This window comes from Canis lupus, chromosome 29 (assembly GCF_048164855.1).
Source record: "Canis lupus baileyi chromosome 29, mCanLup2.hap1, whole genome shotgun sequence".
NCBI lineage: Eukaryota > Metazoa > Chordata > Mammalia > Carnivora > Canidae > Canis > Canis lupus.
The window spans coordinates 36,954,660-36,978,736 of NC_132866.1; the positions used below are offsets into that span (position 1 = coordinate 36,954,660).

The 24,077-nt window shown below is 41.2% G+C and overlaps 1 protein-coding gene across 12 annotated transcripts in view; it reads left to right on the forward strand.

The window, feature by feature from the left end:
* Nucleotides 1–24,077, forward strand: part of SLC16A12 (solute carrier family 16 member 12) — a 79,666-nt gene that overhangs the window by 25,969 nt on the left and 29,620 nt on the right. The window contains exon 1 of one of the 12 annotated variants that reach the window (XM_072806168.1): nt 22,075–22,093. The exons of the other annotated variants lie outside the window; for them this stretch is intronic. The gene's annotated coding sequence lies outside the window, so the exon portion shown is untranslated. Of the gene's footprint in view, nt 1–22,074; nt 22,094–24,077 lie in introns of those variants that run through there. 12 annotated transcript variants of the gene reach the window in all.

The window sequence follows — 24,077 nt, forward strand, 5'->3', positions numbered from 1 at the left end:
CACTAAAAAATTGGCTGTTTGAAGTGGGAGAAGGAGGCATGATTCTTTCGTTTTGGCCAGCCTAATGTTCCTTCCTTACTAGCTTGCTACAATTTTTTTTTTCTTCTAGGGCCTGGCTCAAGTAGGAGAGGGGATGAGGAGAATAGGGCACAATCTTACACTTGTCAGCTCTTTATCTAGTGGATGGTGTTTGTTTGTTTGTGGCTCTTGTTTTTTTGTTTTGGGTGAGTTTTTTGTTGTTGTTGTTTTATTTTTGTTTTGTTTTTTTGCTCAACCCTGGGAGGCATATGGTACTTCTCCTCTGGCTGGTTGCAAACTGTCTTGACTCCTGGTTCTCCAGCAGTTTTGGACTTTTGATGTTAGAGAAGCACCACCCCCAACCCTGGCAAGAAGCCCCCTTGGTCAGGACTCTAATGGCTCTAGACAGCTCTTCCCTCAGCAATGTCTGGGCCTGGCCTCTTGAGTCATTGTGAGAGAGGGGGAAGAGTCACTCTACTTTGTGGCAAGGTCAAAGCCATGTATCAGCCATTCTTCTGATTCACTGCGCCTGGAATCAGATCCCCATGACTATGTTTTCTTTTTCTTTTTTTTTTTTTAAAGATTTTATTTATTCATGAGTGAGAGAGACAGAGGGAGAAGCAGGCTCCACACAGGAAGCCTGATGTGGGACTTGATCCCGGGTCTCCAAGATCAGGCCCTGGGCTGGAGGCGGCGCTAAACCGCTGAGCCATCCGGGCTGCCCTTGACTATGTTTTCAAATGTAGAGTCCCAAGTAGGATCTCCAGTGGTTTCACTGATACCTACTTTTCTAAGCTTGAGGCAGGATGGGGGCATTCTCCATCTCTAAAAAAATTGCCTTAAAAGAAAAAAAATCTTTTTTTAAATTTCCACTCTCTCAGCTTTTTTGTATTTTTAGAGCCTGATGAAGAGCCCAAGAACTGTGGAATGAGGTTTTTTGTGTGTAAATTCTGAAGATAGTCATCTGGCCAGTCACAATAGGATTTCACATTTATTTTACCTGAATGTTTCAGATGAGACTTTAACATATTTCTGGTATGATTAAAAAATCTATTTGGTCTTTGTTCTTGGCTCCTGGCACAGCACTCCTAAACTCTTGGAATTTCCTGAGTGTTAGGAGAATGTCTTTTGTCACTTAAATGGAACTGCTTTTGAGCTTACTTGAGTTTGTGCTAATGAGGTAGCTTAGGGTGGGGCCCCTGATAGCCTCAGGATGGATCTGATTACTGGAAACACCATGTGATTTGGGTTTTCCAACCCTCACTGATCTCCTGGAAGGGGAAATAAGTGGAATTGGAGATTAAGCACTATGACAACTCTTGAACAGTAAGATTCAGAGAGTTTCCGGGTTGTTGAATACATCTACATGCATGGACCTGCCAGGAGGGTGGATCACCCCAAGGCCATAGGCAGAAGCTCCCAACTCAGGACCCTTCTGGACCTTCCCCTATATACCTTTCCATCTAGCTGTTCATCTGTATCCTTTATAATAAACCGGTAATCATAAAGTGTTTTCCTGAGTTTTGATAGCAAATTATCAAATCTGAGGAGGGGGTCATGGGAACCCCAGTTCCTAAGTGGACGGTCAGGAGTATAGGTGATCCAAAACTTGAGAGGGTGGCTAGCTAGAGTGGGGGCAGTCTGCAGACTATGGCCTTTAACTTGTGGGGTTTGATGCTAACTCTGGATTGATTGTGTCAGAATTTAATTGTGGATACGCCGCTGTGGAGGATTGTAGGAGAGTTTGAGAGAGAACATTGTTTCATGTATAAGCCACCACAATCTCTTCTAGGCTTTAGGAATTGCCAGCAGGTTCTAAGTTTGTTGCAAATCCAGATTCATCATGATTTTGTAATCCTTGAGCCCTTCAACATTTGATCTATTTTTTTGCCTGCTGAAGAAGAGCCCTACTTTTTAATTCCTCTTCCTGTGAAGACTCTTGAAGTCTTGAGACACTGTAGTTATCTATCTCTGACCCTTCTGAAATTGTTATCTTTTTCTTGATTTTGAAATGAACAGAACTGTAGCATTATGGATGCTGATGTTTGATACAAGGGGAATTATATTTTGTAGTTTGTTCCTATTTCCAGTTGGTGATGACCAGTAATTATTAATTATATTGATCCTCTTGATTGTAGAAGTGCATTGAACTGATACCATTAGGAACCAGTCAACAATAACTTATACACCTTTTTTTCATCATTTCAGAAATAACCTTATTATTTTTCAAAAAGATTTTACTGGAATCCCTGGGTGGTGCAGCGGTTTAGTGCCTGCCTTTGGCCCAGGGCGTGATCCTGGAGCCCCGGGATCGAATCCCATGTCGAGCTCCCTGCATGGAGCCTGCTTCTCCCTCTGCCTATGTCTGCCTCTCTCTCTCTCTGTGTGTGACTATCATGAATAAATAAATAAAATCTTAAAAAAAAAAAAAAGATTTTACTTATTTGACAGAGAGAGCTTGCGCGTGCACAAGCAGGGGGAGGGGCAGGTAGAGGGAGAAGGAGAAGCAGGGCAGGGCTCTCGGGGCTCCATCCCAGGACTCTGGGATCATGACTTGAGCTGAAGGCAGATGCTTATCCGACTGAGCCACCCAGGTGCCCTGTATAACAAACCTTATTATATGTTCACATATTTAGTTTTTTTTTCATTTAAAGATTTTATTTATTTATTCATGAGAGACACAGAGAGAGAGAGAGAGAGGCAGAGACACAGGCAGAGGGAGATGCAGGCTCCATACAGGGATCCCGATGCAGAACTCGATCTTGGGACTCCAGGACCATGCGCTGAGCTAAAGGCAGAAGGTCAACCACCGAACCACTCAGGTGCCCCCACATGTTTAAAAATTTTAATACAATATTGACTAAAAAAAAAAAAAATATATATATATCTTAAAAACAGCCACTTTAGGCATTTTTAAGGTCAACCTATCATCATTCACAATATTTTAGAGCCTCATTTTTTTGAAAGTACTTTAAACTTTTAGCATGTTTTTTTTTTTTTTTTAATATTATCAACAGTGGCTCTTCACTCCAAGAAAGTGCTGTGAGTTTTGGAAACATCAGTCATTTGGATCCATGTTTGAGGTGTGATTTTTTTTTTTTCCTGAGGAGCGATATTGATGATCACATTGAGCGGTACTGTTTTGATCAAAATAATGTGCCTATATAAAGAGGTAGGCCTTCCTTATTTAAAGGAAAATAATACCAAGAGTAATTTTAAAGGTTTCTTGACAATGATAATGCCACTGATACTAATATGCCCACATTTTCTAGAGCTGACTATTTAAATAAGCAAAGAGCACATTCTTTCTTTCCTCTGAAAGACTCCTTCCCTGAGGCTGGACAGTATCCAGAGCTGACAGAGATGAAAGCCACTCACTTGTCACTTTTCTGACATGTCCATTTTCATTTTGACTCTTGTCACATCAAAGCTTCTACTTAATCCTGATACTGTGCAGAGTAATCTCAACCAGGCCTGGGTATCACTTGGTAGAGCCTGTATCTTAGTTCCCTATGGGCTCTTTGCATCTTTGACTGTATCCTTCCTCCTTATTTCTTTTACAAAAAGGTGGTGGTCCTTTGGGAATCCATAATGCTCAGAAAAGGAGCATCTCTAGATTTCTAAGGCATCTGGTGGGAAACTGTCACTTTGGTTTGTTGCTGCTCCTAGCCCAAGTTATATGCATTACAGTGACCAAATTAATTAAAGCTAGATTATTTTCAAACTTCACTGAACCTTTCGCACAGCCTATTAATTTGAGGGAGAGGGTGTTTGATTGCCAAGCTCTTATTAGCACTTCTATAGGCATGGTATCAATTTGGAAAGGAAAGTGAAATTCTGCTAAACAAAATCATGGTACCACAATGCCAAACTCCACCGACAGTGAAGAGCAGGTACCCAGATCCTCTTCTGAAAGACCACTATGTATGTGAGTCCCTGAGCACAGTGCCTGGCCCATAGATCAGTGCTCACAAAACAGGTGCTGTTGCTATTATGATGATATTAATCTATAGAATTAAAATGTTGAGTTGTCTTTTTTGCCACACCATTCTGGGCATTTCCTTTAAATACCCAATTAGTCAGTCAAATGTTCTTTCCCTTAGAGAAGACTTATTGCCTTGTGCATGATGGTCATGCTTGTTTGGAGGAATCTGACCCTTTATACAAATTGCACAGAGCCTATGGCCTCCATCGTAGCTGGCTGTGAAAGGGAATCATGGTGGCTGCCCACTAGCTTTCTGAAGCACTGCCTACTGGAGTGAAAAAGTCTGCGATTCATCCCATTCTTCCAAATTTCATCCTTCAGTGTCTTTTGCCCTGCAGGGATTGATTTGCTACCAGGAAGCACACACATCTCTTCTGGAACACTGTGTATTTACTGTTTTCTGACCTAGGACCTTTGACCTGCCAATTGCAAAAGTAACTTTTCTTCAGAATCACATTTCCATATTAGAAGCAAAGCTGAGAAAAAGAAATAAGAGATTGAGGAGGCTTCTGTTTCTGTAACATTCATTTCCTTTTTTCTTTGTTTTTAGACTTATTTGTATTTATTATACATCAGAGTCACAACATAATTTGCATATGCTAATCACAAACAGCATTTGACTCTGTTTTTTAAAAATTTTCTTCCTCAGAGAAATTTAATGATTCTTTTTGGGGGGGGCACCTGGGTGGCTCAGTCAGTTAAGCATCTGCCTTTGGCTCGGGTCCTGGGATTGAGCCTTGCGTTGTGCTCCCTGCTCAGTGGGGAGTTTGCCTCTCTCTCTGCCACTCCCCCTACTTGTACTCTCCCTCTCTCTTTCTCTCAAATAGATAAATAAAATCTTTAAAAAAAATAATGATTGTTTTTTTTGAATCCTGAAACTCCTTCTTTGACTGAGGTGAGGGGATGTCTATTTCTCAGTCTTTGTGGACTTTTTCTTTTTTCATATATAGAAGGAAACCATATGGAGCGTTTACATCCAATGCCAGATGCTCCTAGTGCCAGGTAGTGAGCTGGCTGCCCACCAGTCCTGCAAGTTCCCCTTACATCGCTGGGGACCAAACAGGTCATTGAGGACCCTTTCAGCTGATGGGCACAAATGCTAGAGATTTCTGCCTCTGCTCTGGTTTATTTAGCAAAAATGACTCTAAGCTCTTGAATTTACTGGATCTTTTCTTTTTTTTAATTTTTCTTTCTCTTTTTTTTTTTTTTCTAGGTCATCTCTATTGCTCTTAGACCCTTAGCAATGATCTCACATTTGGTTACAGATTTGTCTGTGATACCTCCCTCTCCCTTCCGATGATTCCAGCTTATCATTGGTGGGCCTGAAACCCATAACTTATTCATGTAGAATACACAGTAAAAATACACTGGCCTTTGAAATGTAGACTTCGGCCATTCAATCAGCCTTTTTTGCTGTGTTCTTCACTGGTTGTGTTTTTGAGAAATGAGAAGCAAAATGAATTGAATTTATATTATTTGACACTTGATTTTTTAAAAATATTTTATTTATTTCTTTATGAGAGACAGACAGAGAGAGTCAGAGAGACAGGCAGAGGGAGAAGCAGGCTCCATGCAGGGAGCCCGATGTGGGACTTGATCCTGGGACTCCAGGATCACGCCCTGGGCCGAAGGCAGATTCTCAACCACTGAGCCACCAGGCGTCCCTTGACACTTAATTCTAAGTGAGGAATTTCAGTTTAAGACATGAGTAATTAAATACACACAAAGCTATACTTTTAAGTCTTATAGATGATGGTTTTGTTGAGATAAAAATGTTTATTGGGCAGCCCAGGTGGCTCAGTGGTTTAGCGCTGCCTTCAGCCCCAGGCATGATCCTGGAGACCCAGGATTGAATCCCTCGTCGGGCTCTCTGCATGGTGCCTGCTTCTTCCTCTGCCTGTGTCTCTGCCCCTCTCTCTCTCTTTCTCTTTCTCTCTCATGAATAAATAAATCAAATCTAAAAAAATAAAAAAGTTTATTTTCTCTGTTCAGATTATTCTCATTCCAAGATTCTAGGAATTATCCAATATAATTCAAGCCTGTATTCTTATCCTGAAGACATTAAGTAATGCCTTCCCCCAGTGAAGATGATTTTGTCATTGTCAGAGTTCCCTCAAAAAGATTGTCAAAGAAGAGAGAATGATGTTCTCATGTGAACCTAAGATGCTGTGAGCAAGGACGTCACATTCTCATTTTCTCCAGTACAATTGTCCTAAGCAGACTTTTTCATGCTGTTACTTACCCATCAAATATTGCAACACTATGTAAGAGGAAAAGAAACTTGAAAATTATAGTAAAAGATCAGGAATAAATGTCTTTATTTTATACACACAAATACACACACATTATACCATACATACATATATATATGAAAAAAAACAATAAAACTAAACTCTGTCAATTTAATCTTTCCTTAGACAACCTTAAATATGATCAGAAAGCTTCTCTTCGCACAGGTACATTTCTTGTTTTCTGCCTGTTGGGAAGAAAGGAAGTGAAGGATGACTTTTAACTCATGTGTGAGAGGGTGGTCCCAAAGCAAAGCCTCCTTAGGTATTACTGGGAGGATAAAATCTTGACAAGTTGAATAAAGACAGCAAATGTGATCAATATATTCAATGGGAAATATCATGTATGTCAAATATATAAGAAAGCATATATAAACTGATGTAAAATGGAAGAAACAGCAAGTACACACTCAATTACAAGTATGTAGAAATGGTTTTATTACTTTTTATAAGAAGACCGAGTCTTCCAAGAAATTCAGAAAAGAACATTCATAATCTTACTTTCTTCACACAACTACTTTCTATTTTTGTGCATTCCTTCCTCATTTTGTCTTTATGCATATGTATTTTCTGTAGTTGTACTCATGGCACGTACATTTTGTGTTCTGAGTTAGCTGAGCATTGGCGTGGTTTTGGTGCTGCTATAGTCCTGACCATCACTAGGAAGGGTTTATTGTAATCCATGCCTGGGACGTGCTATCCGTTTACCTCTTAGGAAGAGTCATCAAAAGGGAAGACAATGTGGATTCAGATATTTGGTGTACAGATAATTGCCTGCAAAGAATTTCAGTGTGCATTTTCAAAGAACCAACTAAAATACTGCAAAGTGAAAATTGATCTAAAAGTTCAAAAACTGAGTTCTGCTCGAATCTTTATTAACTCTCTTCTTCTGCTGGGTGTAGGATCTATTTGCTGTTTTTTCTCTAGCTCCTTTATGTGTAAGGTTAGCTTTTGTATTTGAGTTCTTTCCAGTTTTTGAATGGATGCTTTAGGACTGCTTTTGCTGCATCCCAAAGATTTTGAACGGTTGTATCTTCATTCTCATTAGTTTCCATGAATCTTTTTAATTCTTCCTTAATTTCCTGGTTGACCCTTTCATCTTTTAGCAGGATGGTCCTTCACCTCCACGTGTTTGAGGTCCTTCCAAACTTCTTGTTGTGATTTAGTTCTAATTTCAAGGCATTATGGTCTGAGAATATGCTGGGGATGATCCCAATCTTTTGGTATCGGCTCAGACATGATTTGTGACCCAGTATATGGTGTATTCTGGAGAAAGTTCCATGTGCACTTGAGAAGACTGTGTATTCAGTTGAGTTTGGATGTAAAGTTCTGTAGATATCTGTGAAATCCATCTGGTCCACTGTATCATTTAAAGCTCTCGTTTCTTTGGAGATGTTGTGCTTAGAAGACCTATCGAGTATAGAAAGAGCTAGATTGATGTCACTGAGTGTAAGTGTATTATTATCTAAGTATTTCTTCACTTTGGTTATTAATCGATTGATATATTTGGCAGCTCCCACATTCGGGGCATATATATTGAGGATTGTTAAGTCCTCTTGTTGGATAGATCCTTTAAGTATGATATAGTGTCCCTCTTCATCTCTCACTACAGTCTTCGGGGTAAATTTTTATCTGATTTATCTGATATAAGGATGGCTACCCCTGCTTTCTTTTGAGGACCATTCAAAATTGAGACCAGAAGAACTGTGAAACAGATCAACAGAACCAGGAGTTGGTTATTTGAAAGAATTAATAAGATAGATAAACCATTAGCCAGCCTTATTAAAAAGAAGAGAGAGAAGACTCAAATTAATAAAATCATGAATGAGAAAGGAGAGATCACTACCAACACCAAGGAAATACAAACGATCTTAAAAACATATTATGAACAGCTATACGCCAATAAATTAGGCAATCTAGAAGAAATGGACGCATTCCTGGAAAGCCACAAACTACCAAAACTGGAACAGGAAGAAATAGAAAACCGGAACAGGCCAATAACCAGGGAGGAAATTGAAGCAGTCATCAAAAACCTCCCAAGACACAAAAGTCCAGGGCCAGATGGCTTCCCAGGGGAATTCTATCAAACGTTTAAAGAAGAAACCATACCTATTCTACTAAAGCTGTTTGGAAAGATAGAAAGAGATGGAGTACTTCCAAATTCGTTCTATGAGGCCAGCATCACCTTAATTCCAAAACCAGACAAAGACCCCACCAAAAAGGAGAATTACAGACCAATATCCCTGATGAACATGGATGCAAAAATTCTCAACAAGATACTAGCCAATCGGATCCAACAGTGCATTAAGAAAATTATTCACCATGAGCAAGTAGGATTTATCCCCAGGACACAAGGCTGGTTCAACACCCGTAAAACAATCAATGTGATTCATCATATCAGCAAGAGAAAAACCAAGAACCATATGATGCTCTCATTAGATGCAGAGAAAGCATTTGACAAAATACAGCATCCATTCCTGATCAAAACTCTTCAGAGTGTAGGGATAGAGGGAACATTCCTCGACATCTTAAGAGCCATCTACGAAAAGCCCACAGCAAATATCATTCTCAATGGGGAAGCACTGGGAGCCTTTCCCCTAAGATCAGGAACAAGACAGGGATGTCCACTCTCACCACTGCTATTCAGCATAGTACTGGAAGTCCTAGCCTCAGCAGTCAGACAACAAAAAGACATTAAAGGCATTCAAATTGGCAAAGAAGAAGTCAAACTCTCCCTCTTCGCCGATGACATTATACTATACATAGAAAACCCAAAAGCCTCCACCCCAAGATTGCTAGAACTCATACAGCAATTTGGTAGCGTGGCAGGATACAAAATCAATGCCCAGAAGTCAGTGGCATTTCTATACACTAACAATGAGACTGAAGAAAGAGAAATTAAGGAGTCAATCCCATTTACAATTGCACCCAAAAGCATAAGATACCTAGGAATAAACCTAACCAAAGAGGTAAAGGATCTATACCCTAAAAACTATAGAACACTTCTGAAAGAAATCGAGGAAGACACAAAGAGATGGAAAAATATTCCATGCTCATGGATTGGCAGAATTAATATTGTGAAAATGTCAATGTTACCCAGGGCAATTTACATGTTTTTTTTTTTAATTAAAATTTAGCAATTTACACGTTTAATGCAATCTCTATCAAAATACCATGGACTTTCTTCAGAGAGTTAGAACAAATTATTTTAAGATTTGTGTGGAATCAGAAAAGACCCCGAATAGCCAGGGGAATTTTTAAAAAGAAAACCATATCTGGGGGCGTCACAGTGCCAGATTTCAGGTTGTACTACAAGCTGTGATCAAGTCAGTGTGGTACTGGCACAAAAACAGACACATAGATCAATGGAACAGAATAGAGAATCCAGAAGTGGACCCTCAACTTTATGGTGAACTAATATTCGACAAAGCAGGAAAGACTATCCACTGGAAGAAAGACAGTCTCTTCAATAAGTGGTGCTGGGAAAATTGGACATCCACATGCAGAAGAATGAAACTAGACCACTCTCTTACACCAGACACAAAGATAAACTCCAAATGGATGAAAGATCTAAATGTGAGACAAGATTCCATCAAAACCCTAGAGGAGAACACAGGCAACACCCTTTTTGAACTTGGCCACAGTAACTTCTTGCAAGATACATCCATGAAGGCAAAGGAAACAAAAGCAAAAGTGAATTATTGGGACTTAAGATAAAAAGCTTCTGCGCAGCAAAAGATACAGTCAACAAAACTAAAAGACAACCTACAGAATGGGAGAAGATATTTGCAAATGACGTATCAGATAAAGGGCTAGTTTCCAAGATCTATAAAGAACTTACTAAACTCAACACCAAAGAAACAAACAATCCAATCATGAAATGGGCAAAAGACGTGAAGAGAGGGATCCCTGGGTGGCGCAGCGGTTTGGCGCCTGCCTTTGGCCCAGAGCGCGATCCTGGAGACCCGGGATCGAATCCCACGTCAGGCTCCCGGTGCATGGAGCCTGCTTCTCCCTCTGCCTGTGTCTCTGCCTCTCTCTCTCTCTCTCTCTGTGACTATCATAAATAAATAAAAAAAAATTAAAAAAAAAAGACGTGAAGAGAAATCTCACAGAGGAAGACATAGACATGGCCAACGTGCACATGAGAAAATGCTCTGCATCACTTGCCATCAGGGAAATACACATCAAAACCACAATGAGATACCACCTCACACCAGTGAGAATGGGGAAAATTAACAAGGCAGGAAACCACAAATGTTGGAGAGGATGCGGAGAAAAGGGAACCCTCTTACACTGTTGGTGGGAATGTGACCTGGTGCAGCCACTCTGGAAAACTGTGTGTAGGGTCCTCAAAGAGTTAAAAATAGACCTGCCCTACGACCCAGCAATTGCACTGCTGGGGATTTACCCCAAAGATACAGATGCAATGAAACGCGGGACACCTGCACCCCGATGTTTATAGCAGCAATGGCCACAATAGCCAAACTGTGGAAGGAGCCTCGGTGTCCATCGAAAGATGAATGGATAAAGAAGATGTGGTTTATGTATACAATGGAATATTCCTCAGCCATTAGAAACGACAAATACCCACCATTTGCTTCAACGTGGATGGAACTGGAGGGTATTATGCTGAGTGAAGTAAGTCAATCGGAGAAGGACAAACATTATATGTTCTCATTCATTTGGGGAATATAAATAATAGTGAAAGGGAATAGAAGGGAAGGGAGAAGAAATGTGTGGGAAATATCAGAAAGGGAGACAGAACATAAAGACTCCTAACTCTGGGGTGGTGGAAGGGGAGGTGGGCGGGGGGTGGGGGTGAATGGGTGACGAGCACTGAGGGGGGCACTTGATGGGATGAGCACTAGGTGTTATTCTGTATGTTGGTAAATTGAACACCAATAAAAAATAAATTTTTTAAAAAACAAGACCATCTACAAAAAAATAAGTAAATGTTCAAAAACTGTAGTATTTCTTTGATGTTTTCTCTGTCATTTTCTCTCTGCATTTTCTCTCTCTGTCCATTATTGAACTCTTTCGTATTGTCTGTATATCATAAGAGAAAGTTGACATAGCAACATGAAGTCATTGAACATCTCCTTGCCTTTTTTCCCTTTGGATGCTTTAGGAAGGGAAATATGGGTGCTTTCAGCTATGATGAAGATATTCATTTACTAATAATTTGGTAATCTTGTCACTATTTGAACTGGTATAAGTTTAACTTAGGTAAGCATGTTTTGAGTGTGTACTGTGTTAATATGAGAATATTTTAATAGGTGGGAGGTGCTTCTACATGTACCTTGCCCTTTACTCCTTATTAAAGCCCTATTAGAGAGGAACTAGTAATTCAGATGTACACAGCAGGAGTCTGGGATTCAGAAAGGGAGGTCACGTGTCAAGGTCGTTCAGCCAGTGGTTGTCTGAGCTGGGTTTCCAAGCCAGACAGGTCTGAGCCACCCCAAATGCACTGTTCTGTGTGTTTAATAGTGTGATGCAATGTTCGTATTTGTGGCAGTTTAAAATGCCCGAGGTGCAGTAGTAGAGGGGACAGAGAACCCCTGCCATCCTTTAGAGAGGGGTATTCAGTCAGAGGAATGTGGGTTTCTTTTTATGTTTTTAAAGATTTATTTATTTATTTATTTATTTATTTATTTATTTATTTATTTATTTATTTTAGAGAGTGGCAAGGGCGAGGTGCAGTGCAGAGGGAGAGAAGCAGCCTCCCTGCTCAGTGCAGAACCCAACGTGGGGCTGATCCAACAACCCTGAGATCATGACCTGAACCCAAATCAAGAGTTGGACACTTAACCTGCTGAGCCACCCAGGCACCCCTCTTTTTTCTTTTAAAAAATTGTTTCTGGCCATCTTATGTTACTGTTTACCACTGTATCATGGCCTGAGGGCCTCTTGTAAGCCTCCTTCTCAGAGAACTGCTCTCTCAGAACATTTTTCACACCCAGCCTCAGAACACACATACATGCTCCAGTGTGAAGTCTCTGGACAGGTAAAGATGATAGGTCTTCATTTGCAGTTTATAAAGTTCTACCGGGATGTACCTGTTACTCTCCCATGCTATCTCAATATAAAAAATTATAATAATCATAGAATATGGAAATCTTAAGTTCCTCACCCCTCTCTTAATGCCCATAGAGGCAGTCTACAATAACAAGACTAATAGTAGCTACCATTTATTTGAATGCTTATGCTGTGGGGAGAGCCTATGCTTCATGATGTAATATGGATTATTTCATTTTATTTTCCAAGTAACTCCATGAGGCAGGAATTGGGATTTGAAAGGATCAATGAAAAACATTCCTCCTTTCTCTAAGCTCAAAGGCAATTTAGAAGTAGGAAGAGGAATCCAACTGATGAAGATCAAAATGCCACCTTCAGTGTTCATGATACTAATAATCGGAAAATGAGGCTTATGACTACCAGCCAAGTAGGATTGCAATACTTTCCCCTGGGTAAGTCTGTAAAAAACACACACACACTTACCTAGTCACGATCCCTGCAACTTGCAAGGGTACCTGGCCCTATTTCATTTATGGGAGACCTGAGAAGGATGAGCACTCTCTACTAACAGGCAGATCCCAGGAGGAGAGAAAACAAACAGACACCAAAGAGGAGAAGGGCTGAACCGAGCATATGTGCACCTGTTATCTGTTTCTCCCAAACTCACAAATCAGATAACTGCTTTCCTCCTGTGGGGAAAAGTCCGTGAGGAGGTGGAGAAAGGCCAGGATGTCACAACTACTAGGGTTCCTGACACATGAATCAATGTAAAGGAAGTCTTTGTGCCCAGTTGTAGGTATTGTCCACAGATCTGTCCTGCAGATAAGGTAACCCAGGCCCTGAGAGACTAAGTAAGAGTTTGCGATTAGTGAGTAGCAGAGAAGTCTAAATAGGGTCAGTCTCTAAGTGATGGATCAAGCTGGACAGGTTGGGGCAGGCTCCAACTCCATCCCAGGTACAAGACAAAGGGAAATAAAAATGGAAAGGCAGATGTGAGAGGCACACAAGCAGAAGTGATAAGAGTTCCCCCATGGGGCACCTGGGTGGCTCAGTTGGTTCAGCATCTGCCTTTGGCTCAGGTCATAATCCCTGAGTCCTGGGATCAATCCCTGCGCAGGGCTCCCTGCTCTTTGGGTGGCCTGCTTCTCCCTCTTTATTGCTTATGCTCTCTCATGTGCACATGCATTCTCTCTCTCTCTCAAATAAATAAATAAAATCTTTAAAAACCAAACAAAGAGTTGGCCTCACTTGTTATGAGAGCTGGGGAGTTGTTAAAGGGACCCAAAGTGTTCTAGTATGCCTAGTTGGAAAATGCTGAAAACATTACACACATACACACGTTGTGTTTCCAGGGGAGAAGAGCCTGTGCTTTTTGCACAGGTGAGTTTGAGATACCTTGTCGGCTGGGCTGTTGGAAGTTTGAGGGAAGGTTGGCAGTGGAGATGAAGATTTTGACATTGTCCCTTTAAAGGTGACTGCTGGCTGAAATTAAGGGAGCACTAAAGTCAGAGAAGCAAAAGAGGCAATCAGTTTCACAACTGAGTTTTGTTTTCGAAATAAGCCAGATCTGAGTTGGTAACCTTGAGTGACTTGATGTTTAAAGGTGAGCCCATAATGACTTAGGGACTGACGTCATCTTTTAACCATAGCCCTGGTGCATGACACAAGCTGACAGCCCACACTGGAGTGCGGGCCAGCTGCCATTTGTCCCTCTAAGTTCACTGCCCATCCTTTTCTACCCTAGGAGAGTGACATGTAGGAGCTGCATCAACTGGATCCCCATTGGGTCCAGCCACTGGGAGGACTTGGGAGGCATCAGGAATGAGAGGCTAGTGTATTTGTGTCCTTGGCTCTTTTACTGTCTGATCCTCGTGGACTTGCTGCTTTCCTTTGCCCAAGACTTCCTATGGTAATTTTATAGAAGGTTCCAGTAATTGCTCTCTCTCTCTGTCCTTCAGGCCTAGAGGTGGTAATATCTTCCACTATTATGAGCCCCAGGGGACTCAACTGACCTTTGTTAGAGTTTATGAACACAGCTCACATATTTTTTTAAAAAGATTTTATTTATTTATTCATGAGAGACAGAGAAAGAGAAAAAGAGGGGCAGAGACACAGGCAGAGGGAGAAGCAGGCTCCTCACAGGGAGCCCGATGTGGGACTCGATCCCAGGACCCCAGGATCATGCCTTGAGCTGAAGGCAGACACTTAACCATGAGCCATCCAGGCATCCCATCTCACATCTTTATAAATGTCTTTGTTGAAGCCTTCCCAACTTCCTGGCCCCTACTAGGACCATGGATAAATAATATATCTAGTAATTCAGAAGGAATTTATGTTCTCTAAAGTACTAGCCTTATGCTTAATAAACAGAGAAGGGCTTCTAATCTGAGGGTCTCCGACCTGGAAAGGGACAAGAGAATTAGTACAGGGTATGCAGATCCACATGTACATGCAGCACCGTCCATGAACAGAATAATAGCTTACACAGTTGCTAGGCTTTTTCAAATGTTTGTTAAGTGCCTTAGTGATTTCTAAAATTAAAAAAAAAATGCATTTGAAAATACCATGAAAAAAAAAGGTTTTTTTAAAGATTTTATTTATTTATTCAAGAGAAAGAGAGAGAGAGGCAGAGACACAGGCAGAGGAGAAGCAGGCTCCATGCAGGGAGCCCAACATGGGACTCGATCCCGGGTCTCCAGGATCAGGCCCTGGGCTGAAGGTGGTGCTAAACTGCTGAGCCACCTGGGCTGCCCATGAAAATGGTTTTAACTGATATCTTTATATATTTCCTTTTATAAAAATTTTTTTGTTTGTTTGTTAGAGAGAGAGTGAATGGGGGGCAGAGGGAGAAGGAGAAGCAGACTTCCCACTGAGCAGGGAGCCCAAGACAGGGCTTGATATCAGGACACTGAGACCATGACCTGAGCTGAGCCAAAGACAGATGCTTAACCAACTGAGCCACCCTGTCACCCCTTTATATATTTTCTTAACCAACAAATAACATGTAAAAAATATAACTATTGCCATGTTTGGCTAAGGAAATATTTACTTTTAGGAAATATTTAAAAATATATAGAGTGAATTCACATGTGAAAATGTTGGTTGGGAACTTAACTTCTAAGACCTTTGTTGTTAAAGTTCACCAAACCTTTCCTTGGGTCCAAAACTAGAAGGAAGTAGAATGACCCAGGTCAGTTATAGCTATTTCTCTCAGGATGGAGACAGACGACCACCCACATCTTGAAAGAATTTTTGTAAAATCGTTTCTAAGTTTTTCATTTCCAGAATGAAATTCAGGTCCTTGGTCTTACACTAAAGAGTACACCACATTCTCAGCCTTGTCAACACCTTGTCCTTTGTGTGACCTACTGTGGCTCAAGCAGTGAGCAGAGTCTACAGAGCGCAAAAATAAACATCTCTAAGGGCCTGTGGAATTTGATGGCCTGTGCAGTGTGGGGCAGACAGTGGGCTGAGTGCCAGGCTCTGTAGGTGAGCCCTCCAGCAACCCGCCTGCATTTTCAGCCGCTCTCTTGGTCACCAGAAAGGCCAAGCCGTAATTAGAAGCTTGGGATTTTCAGCCCCACACCCACCTCCCTTTTTCAGAGAGAGGAGAGGGGCTGAAAATGGAGTTAATAATTGATCACATCTATGTGAGGAAGTTTCCATAAAATCAATAGTATGGGGCTCAGGGAGCTTCTGGGTTGGTGAACACATGTATGTGTGGGGGAAGTGTCATACCTGGAGAGGGCACATACCTTGCTGTATGTGTCTCTTGCATCTGGATGTTCATCTGTATTCTTTGTCACAGCCTTTCATAGTAAACTGGCAAACATGTGTAAGCGTTCCCCTGCTATGAGCTGCTCTAGCAAATTAGTGGAACCCAAGGAAGAGGTAGATCAGCGGTTGGTTGGTCAGAAGTTAAGATGATACCCTAGGCATGTGACTAGTGTCTGAAGGGAGGGCAAGGGACAGTCTTCTGGGACTGAGCCCTAAACATGTGGGATCTGACACTTTTTCTGCATAGAAGTGTCAGAATTGAGTTGACATCTTGGATACATTGTTGGTGTGCAAGAATTGCTTCTTGGCGTGGAGGTCACCAGAAGTGTCAGAAGTGAAGCATCCTATGTAAGTGGTAAAGGAGGCTCATGGGAGAGAAACACATAGTAGGGAACAACTGGATTTTCCCTACTCAGGAGGGAAAAAAATCTGAGTTTTTCCATTATACTGACAATGATGTTTCCAGGTTTGGCCTGGTCTGGGATTAGTGAGATATATTCACTTAAGGCTCTGTTACCCAGATGCTGGAAGGCTGGTTAATCTGGTTTGAGTGGATAAAAAGAATAAAGAACTGATGGGTAATTCCTTGCCCCCATCCCTCAAGCTCCCCATACCCCTTCCCCATGTGATTTGAGAAAAGATCCATAACTCGAGAGTTAGGGATGTTCATTCCCTAAATATCTACTGAGGGCCTCTTCTCTTCCAGGTTGTGTCAGAGGCAAAGGAGCATCAAGGGCCCCCCGGCTCTTAGGGAGCTCATACTCCATGCAGACTTGAGTCCTGCCTACACTGTCTTACAAACACCAGTTCTCCACAACACTGCATGACTTGAGGGGTTAACTTCTAGCCAACTGAAATATTTGACTGGTTGCCTCTCCCATTCCAACAACATGGCGGTGGTAGTGATTATAGAGTGAGGAAACTGTTGTGGTATAGACAGGCAGCGCTGTTCTTCAATAAAAGGTTCTCTGTGAACTAACAAAAAAGACTCTGTGCGATACATCTCAAGCCCCGAGATTCTCCTCTGCAGCCAAGCAACCTCTGATAGAACATATTCTGACCTAATAATTCTATTCACTGTAAGAGTACAAAATTCGAATTAAAGACTTCTGCAAGGCCACAGAGTTAGACACAGGAATTTATTCCCTGAGCCACACAAATGTTGAACATCAGCTATATGCCAGAAACTGTGCCAGGCACAGGCATCCCTGACTGTGTATCATATTTTTTTTTTATCGGAGAGGGCTATAGCCCAGGCCTATCACTTCTTTTATTGGCACTTGCAAGGAAGAGAGACAAGAACTCCATCACTGTAGAAAATGGTCATGGGGGCAAGCTCCTGGTTATGAATTACACCATCAACAAACTATTAGGTGCAGAAGTAAGCATTTTTCTGATGTTGTCTAGAATCAGTGACTCTGGGGGTTAGGAGCTGGCAGGGAGGGAAAGAAGGGTGCTTTCTACTCTCTGTGTCTTATGTGGATCACAAGTTGTACCTTTCTCTCCCTTTCTGTAAACCAAATGCCATATAAATTGCTCTGCTGTTTATTCTAGGTCTTATGTAAAGTCTTCCTGTCCCCAGGGTCTCACACCCAGTGTAGGCACTCAGGCAGCTTCGTTACCAGTAGCCAGTGTTTAGTGCTCAAAGGCACCCGACAGACACCCCCACCCCACACACAAAATTTCTGGTTGAAGTCTATAGTTATGTATTCCCTGTTACCAGAATCCGTGGGAGGACTAAGCAGAGAGAAGCAGAAAGGAGAGGGGGAAAAAAGCAAATGACTAGTTTTTCTTTACTAAGAACAATATTATTTTTCATAGCACATGTGTAATACCATTAAGCAACAAAAATAAATAAATCCATATGCATTAGAAGGCATCTCTAAGACCAGAGACTCCAGATGGAAAAAATAGTTGGCTCCCTGGGCCAGAGACCGTGCAGACCCAAGCAGGAGTTTCTTTAATTTCCCTCCACATTGAGTCCTTTTCAGAGCTTGTGCTTGCCCCAGGCTAGAAGTCTGTAAGGCTAGCAGCTGGAACACTGCTCTGCTGCTAGGAAGGCTGGGCGGAAAAGTGTTGGAATCCTCTCCCAGCATACTTGGAGGATTGCCCTGCGGTACACAGGCTGTCCTCTGTGATTCCCGGCCATTGAAAGTTATCAATCAACTTGGATAGACGACATCGTCCATGGAAGGAACATAGTATCTCCCACTCTCTTTTAGGCATTTATAAACTCCTCTCAGCACTGTTTTGTAGTTTTTAGAGTAAAAATAATGCAAAGATTATGTTGTTTATTCCTGGACATTTTGTGGTTTTGGATGCTACCAGAAAGTGATATTTTTAAATTTTAATTTGTAATTGCTGACCATGAATATATAGAAGTACGATTGACTACACAAGAGAAAAAAAAAAGAATAAATTCCAGTTCATCAAAATTAATAGTTTCTGCTCTTCAGAATGTACTGCTAAGAAACAAATGGGCAAGCCACAGAATGGGAGAAAATGTCTACAGAGGACATGTATTACAATTTTTTTAAAATTTTTTTTTTAAGATTTTATTTATTCATGAGAGACAGAGAGAGAGAGAGAGAGAGGCAGAGACACAGGCAGAGGGAGAAGCAGGCTCCATGCAGGGAGCCCGATGTGGGACTCGATCCCGGGTCTCCGGGATCGCGCCCTGGGCCAAAGGCAGGTGCCAAACCGCTGCGCCACCCAGGGATCCTGGACATGTATTACAAATACAAAGAAATTTTATATCTCAATAAAAAGACAAACAACCTCCCCCAAAATGTGCGTGATATTTGAATAGACAAAAGAAGATGTATGAATAATAAGTACATGAAAAGAAAAGATTAACATTCTTTGCTGTCAGGGAAGCATAAATTAAAACTACAATGAGACTCCATTACATGCTGGGGAAACTGGACTTCTATTACTCATAATATTGTGTAGCCATTTTGAAAAATACTCTGGGAGTATTTAACTCTAAAGTTAAATATATACTTACAATATGGGGACGCCTGGGTGGGTGGCTCAGTGGTTGAGCGTCTGCCTTCGGCTGGGCATGATCCTGGGATCTAGTCCCACATCGGGCTCCCTGCAAGGAGCCAGCTTCTCCCTCTGCCTATGTCTCTGCCCCTCTCTCTCTGATTCTTATGCATAAATAAGTAAAATATTAAAAAAAAAACACATAATGACTCAGTAATTTCATTCCTACATATCTATTCAATAGAATGAAAGTAGATGTCCACAAAAAGACTTGTATATGGATGTCACAGAATCTTTGTTCATAATGGTCTAAAACTAGAAACAACCCTAATGTCCATCAACAGGTGAACGCATAAATAAATTGTGTGTATTGTTGTATGATTTATGTATATCCATAATACAGATTTCAGCAATTAAAAGGAAGCTGGAAACAAAATAGTCCATTTTGTGTGATTACATTTTTACAGAATTCTTGGCTGACAAAACTAATCTATATTGGGCAGAAAGTAAATTAGTGGTAGTGTGGTGCTGAGGTTGGTGGAGATTGACTGCAAAGGAGCATAAAGGAGTATTTAGGGTGAGGAAAATATTCTCTATCTTGGTTGTGGTGGTTGTGGTTGCGTGAGTTTATACGTTGTCAAAAGTCACCAAAACATAGATTTAAAATGGGTGTGTTTTATTGTGTATAAATTATACTTCAATTTTAAAAAGTTTGCAGCAGTCTTTGCCAGTTTAAAGTACTTTCTTTTATCTTAATCTTTTTTGGATCAACAGTTAGCGAAATCCAAGGTTAACCTCTAAGTAAGCGATGTTTCTTTCTGTGGTATTTTTCCCTCCTTCTCCTTTCTGCCCATCTGGTTTAGGGGAGAACTCCTGTGTGTCCTCATGAGGTGGTTGGCCTGCAGGTCCTTGAATTCTCATTGGCCTAAGCAGAGCTTTCCTTACTATTGGTGCTTAGGCATTCTGCCGGTGACACTCATCTTGCTGGCCTCTAGGTACTGGCTTCTGTCCTCACCGTCTCCCGTGCCACATGTCTGCTGCTGGTGGAACTTCTGGTTCGTACTGTCTCTATGACCAGGACCCAAGGGAGTTGCCTACCTTTCTTGTTGCAGGCTCAGACTATTTCCCTTTTGCCACAGCTCTGCCTCTCATCTCTTAGTTGTAGTCCATGTCTCCACTGAGAATATGGGAGAGCATCTGTTACACTCCTGTGTCCCAAGGGAGGTGAGGGACAGACACTGAGCCTTGTCTTTGGCTTTCTCTCTGCCCAGACACGTCAGAGGCCAAGGGCACCCAATGAAGTTAGGTCTTTTCCCAGGTACCCAAGGGGTACATAGCACAAGCCTCCTTATTGCAACTCCCTCTCCCAAATACCCGGTTTCCTAATTCTTCACTCTTCCACTTATCTACTCCTGGTCAAGACTCAAGGCAATGGGAAATGCATTCCTGAAAAACCTAGGCAGCTCATCACTATTCCTTTATAAAAAAAACAAAAACAAAAAAACCAAAACCTTTCCCCCTTCCTCTCTGGGTAGGTGTCTACTTTCCCTTGGTATAGTAGAAATTTCCCCTACAGTACAATCCTATGATTTCATAGTTATAGATGAATTTATTATGGATGGGACTCATCTTCCTGTGTCCCAGAGCAATAAACTTCTTGGCTTAGCTTTAATGATGGAAGGGGACCAGTGAGAGAAAACCAGCTTGCCCGCAAAAGGGAATAAGTACCTCAAGAGATATTCCAAAAATATTACCTGCAGTATCAGAATATTTTAGAAGTGCCCCAGAAAACAGAGAGACTGGCAAATGTCATGATTCTTAAATAAAAACAAAGAGTAGAATCAATTAGAGTTTACTGAGAAGTGCCCAGTCTACCAGAAGAGATACCTAATAATCAATTACCTGGTTTGAAGGATAAACGTCAGTAATCCAACTCCCTGGTTTTATAGATTAGGAAATGGTAACAACAAATGTTGTGTCACTTGGACCCAATGGTCTTAACTCCCGCTCTTGATATCTTTCTCCCACACACCTTTATCTGGTTTGTGGCTGCAAAGCAATTTATAAAGAAGGGTATAGCTAAAGGTTAAGGTGCTGGAAGTAAAAGGGAATGGAGGAAGGAACGAGCAAGAAAGACAGTTTGGAAGCCTAACAAAACAAGTGGTTCCAGGACCACTGTCAGACTTTTCTCCTGTAAGAAGTACAGTAGGTCTGCTACCGACAGAAGAGATCACTTCAGAAGACTTTACCAAGGATAACACGAAAGATTTGCCCCAAAAATGCTATGCTTTACTGGAAAGTTCTTGACTGTTAGCAAGAATTCTTTGCAAATGGTTAGATTTTTGAAAGCAAGGAGGATGAAGTGAAATTGAGCATATATCCTAATTTGTACTATTAAGGAGTAATCTTAGAGGAACATCATGACATAGAGCCTCTCTTGTTCCAAAAAGATTTTTCTGGAACTAGAAAGAGATGCAGAATGCAATTATATTTTAGTGGTTGGATGTCAAAATGAAATAAATTGGAGGCTGATTAGTAAAGTGAAGAATTATGTGATGCTAACATGCTTCCTTTGCATATAGTTTTAGGTATACTATTAACTCAGTAAAGGACTCTTTTTCCCCTTATATTTGTGCCATATCAGGTCAGTTAATTATTTATAAGAATGCGCAGGCTAATATTCTAGGGGAACTGCAGGCTGCTCCAAAGTCTCTATGAAACTAGATTAGCCTTGTGTAACCTGTGCGTTCTTCTGAATACATATGGATCTATTAAATGACCTGTTTTGAAAGAAACACAAGTTGTTTTTTGGGCAGTATACCCTTGGGCAGGCTTTCCCCTGTCTTTTGTCGCGATCACTCACACAAATGGGTACTCAAGCTTTACCATTGTTTGCACAGCTTATTGACAGAAATGACCGATAGCGGTTTTGAAATCTGGAGGGTGGATGGGCAAGTGCACTGTCCAAAATCTGCCAGAGCCGCTGGTCTCCATCTGTATCTCCATGGAGAACTACCAGGTGAGTCTCTTCACTTCTTAGGGCTTCAGCTTCATCATCATGAAAGGGAGAAAACCTGGAGGATCTGTCCCTGGGGCTTGTGAGGCTCAAGTATGCCTGTTTATGAGGAATCATTAATCATAGTACTGCATACCGATGCCTTCAAAGCCATTCCTCCCCACCCTGGAACCCTGTGAGAATGTTCCTGGTTCTGTGGTTTTACCCAGGTTGACTTTAATTTACAACAGACTGCTGCTCACTGTGCTGTCAGAAAATCACTGCTTGGGCATGTTACTCACATCTTTAATTTGGACTAAGTAAGTGTATCTTTTGAGAGATCCTCACAAATTGCTTCTTAACTCGGGCGCCTGGGTCACTCAGTGGTTGGGCGTCTGCCTTCAGCTCAGGTCATGATCCCGGGATCTGGGATCGAGTCCCACGTGGGGCTCCCTGTGGGGAGCCTGCTTCTCCCTCTTCTCATGTCTCCACCATTCTCTCTGTGTCTCTCATGAATAAATAAATGAAATCTTTAGAAAATTACTTTTTAACTCATAAAATGTGGGAATGCCAAAGAGAGGTTGCTCAACTAAAACAAATGAAAATAGAATCATCTGGAGACCCAAGAGGCAAAGTAAAAGTTAATGATGCTTAATATTTTTGTAATGAAACGGAACATTTTATTTTGCCAGGGCTTGTTACCTATATCACATCCTCTACTGTAAAATCACCTAATTTTTATTGTGTTGTACAATAAATGATATGGTTCTTTCTAGTTCTTGAGATACTATCCAGGGGAAATTTTTGTGCTCATATTTACACCGCAGGAATAGACCTGAACTATCTAAGAAAACTATATATAAATTGGTATTGGGGGTGCCTGGGTGGCTCAGTTGGTTAAGCATCTGCCTTCGGCTCAGATTATGATCCCCGAGCCCCCTTCCTGCCCCCACATTGAACCTCAGCATTGGGCTCCCTGCTCAGTAGGGAGCCTGCTTCTCCCTCTGCCCTTCCCACTACTTGTGCTTTCTCTCACTCCTGCTCTCTTGCTCTCTCTCAAATGAATAAAATCTTTTAAAAAATAAAATAAAATGGTATTGAATACCATTTTTGAAAACAAATCATAACAATTATGCCAGCTGTATACCTTTTTGCATAGTCTTTGCAACTGTATACCTTTTTGCATATCCTTCCTGTTCTTTGTGACAGCTGCAAGTATACAACTTTTATGTAAGTTTTCGATAGCTTCCCCTTGCCATGTGCACACAATTTTAGAGATATCTTTTTGCCTTAACATGGCATCATAGATGCTTTCCCATATTACAGTATTATCTTCTTGCTTATGGTTTTAAAGGACTGGATACTGTTCCATTTGTTCCATGTGTTATAACTCTCGGATCACTTCCTAGTTGTTGAGCACTTAAGTTGTCTTTGTTTTATATATTATTCATGATACAACTATTATTTTCCACCCCTAGTGTCTGTCTTAAATTGTCTTGTTAGAATAACTTCCCAGCAATGAGATTACTGTTCAAAAAATTGGAATAACTTTCTAATTCTTGATCTATTGCACTCTATGACGTGGCGTGTTTTAGCATTCTTGAACAGCCCTGAGCAGCACTGACTGATGATGGTCCTTGTACAGGACATTTATGTGTTGGTGGATTTATAGTCTTCAATTGGAAAACAGCTTAACCTTGGAGTCATAGTCATTTTAATGGAAAAAACTGTGAAGAGGCTAGAACTAAACTAAGACAGAGGTTTTCTTTCTTGCTTGTACAATTGATTTTATCATTCCATGATACTTGGCACCGAATTATGTCTAAGCAGTGAGTTATTTCAGAGTGTGTGTGTGTGTGTGTGTGTGTGTGTGTGTGTGTGTATGCCCAGGTGCAGGTAGAACCTTGAATGCTAATCCTAGACATAAAGCATCCCATAAATGTGACACATCTGGCTGTTTAAGAAACTTTGACTTATGGCAACTTGGGATGGGCAGATGTTGAGAAGC